The sequence below is a fragment of the Pinus tabuliformis genome, chromosome Q, assembly GCF_031772625.1.
Source record: "Pinus tabuliformis cultivar Carrire ecotype Pingquan chromosome Q, CPIR1, whole genome shotgun sequence".
Taxonomy (NCBI): domain Eukaryota; kingdom Viridiplantae; phylum Streptophyta; class Pinopsida; order Pinales; family Pinaceae; genus Pinus; species Pinus tabuliformis.
Window position 1 is genome coordinate 1196623387 of NC_142296.1, and position 2108 is coordinate 1196625494.

At 38.1% G+C, this 2108-nt stretch overlaps 1 long non-coding RNA gene across 5 annotated transcripts; it reads right to left on the reverse strand.

Moving 5' to 3' along the window:
- Window positions 1-429: 429 nt before the first annotated feature.
- On the reverse strand, window positions 430-1784 carry LOC149224030 (uncharacterized). 5 transcript variants are annotated; one of them, XR_016249020.1, is made up of 5 exons: window positions 1573-1782; window positions 1267-1296; window positions 739-1179; window positions 622-651; window positions 430-490 (listed from the first exon to the last, which is right to left on the reverse strand). It is a non-coding gene; the product is annotated as an uncharacterized LOC149224030 (long non-coding RNA). The 5 variants fall into 5 exon arrangements; XR_016249019.1 differs by having other exon boundaries at window positions 432-533; XR_016249021.1 differs by lacking the exon at window positions 430-490 and having other exon boundaries at window positions 497-651; window positions 739-880; window positions 1074-1179.
- Between the last annotated feature and the right edge of the window lie 324 nt (window positions 1785-2108).

Below are 2108 nucleotides of genomic sequence, written 5' to 3' on the forward strand. Positions count from 1 at the left end.
AAACCTAAATGCAAATATAAATTAGAACTACAGAGTTATTAAACCGACTATGTAAAATTGTCCAAAGGCCTTCTCAGTATGCAAGGATCCTTAAAACGAAAGAGAATATACAAAATACATCGGGAAATCCCCTCAATGGACGATTTCAAATCAGGATTAAAATACAGATCATGGTTCAAATTATATAATTCCTACAGACATGCATTGTATGCGTGTATATATATATGTATATATATATATATATATATATATATATATATATATATATATATATATATATATATATATATATATATATATATATATATATATATATATATATATATATGACTAGACAAATCGATAGCTCTCATTTGTTCCTTGACTATATACAAAAACTTTGAGGGCAAATAACTAAAACCCAGAAACACAATGAATAGGAGAAACCTAGAAGCAAAGAGGAGCTTGGGGTCATTCATTTAGTTCTATTAACCCTCCACATTAGCCACGACTGCAAAAAAAAATAGAATGATGAGGAAGCTGTGTAACTTAACCTGCACCAGAAGCCAAGAAGGATTAGACCGAGGACAATCAGTTTCCGATAAGTATCGAAATTAGAGAAATATAGAGACTCAGGGTTACTTGTTCATGCCCAAGGTTGCAATTGGAGACCTGCCAACAAAACCAAGAAAGGATCAGAACAATTGACCTAGAACCCATGAAATCGACAGCAACAAAGCAACCTAGAAGTGGGTTAACCTGTTCCATGTGTTGTGTCGGTGCAGAACTGAATTCTAGAATAGGATTCTCCATGAAAGCTTCCAGATTTAGATTACTTGCGAAGAAGTCGAGAGGTTAGCCTCAACCGTCTTCGAAAAATACCTTAAGCACTCAGAACCCTCTTATAGCAGAGAGCAGTAACATGATTAAGATACAGGCCATGGTTCAAATTATCTAATTCCTACAGACAAGACTTGTATGCGTAAATCTATATATGACTAAACAAATCAACAACTCTGAGTTTTTCCTTGACTATATACAAAAACTTTGAGGATGAATAAGTAAAACCCAGAAACATAACGAATAGGAGAAACCTGGAAGCAAAGAGGAGCTTAGGATCAACCAATTAGTTCTGTTAACCCTCCACATTAGCCACGACTGCAACCAAAATAGAATGACGAGGAAGCTAGGGAACTTAACCTGCACCAGAAGCCAAGCAGGATTAGGCCAAGGACAACCAGTTTCCAATAAGTATCGAAATTAGAGAAAATAGAGACACGATGTTACCTGTTCATGTCGAAGGTTGCAATTGGATACCTGCCAACAAAACCGATAAAGGCTCAGAACAATTCACCCAGAACCCATGAAATCGGCAACAACAAAGCAACCTAAAAGTGGGTTAACATGCTTCAGGCATTGTGTTGGTGCAGAACTGAATTCTAGAATGGGATTCTCCATGAGCACTTCCAGATTTAGATTATCTACGAAGAAGACGAGAGGTTAGCCTCAACGATCTTCGAAAAATACCTTAATCACTCTGAACCCTCTTACAGCAAGGAGCAGTAACACTACCAGTGAAAAATCAAGAGTCACCTGCTATGCCTGGTCCAAAGACGCCGTGGTTTGCAGAGCCATCTCACCGGCGGGGAGGAGTGCAAATGACAGATTTTTCGGGCAAACGGGTGGGTGGTTAGCTAAATCGTTCGAGACAAGTGAAGAACGTCAGATTCAACCTTAAATTAAATCAAGAGTGGAGATGTTTACAAGTGTCCCATCTTGGGATCTGAGACAAGTCCACTTGGAGTAGCCTGGTGGAAATGGGCAACAAAAAACTTAGGATAAAATAACTTGCCCGCAATAAAATCACATCGGGGCAAGAGACGCTTGCAATAAGAGGGTGAAATCGAAAGTTTGGTTAAAACTTTTTGAAGCCAAATCGCCAGCGAAAAACTTTGGTTAAAATTGTTTAAACACTCGAAATTTATGGTCAACCGAAGAACTAATACCTGGTCAATGCCTGATCGAACGCTAATAGTCCCAGGCAGGGACTAATAAAAGGAATGGATCCAAGAGGTTTTCTATAATCACATACTTATCTATGAAAGGAATGGATCCCAGCATTATTGATC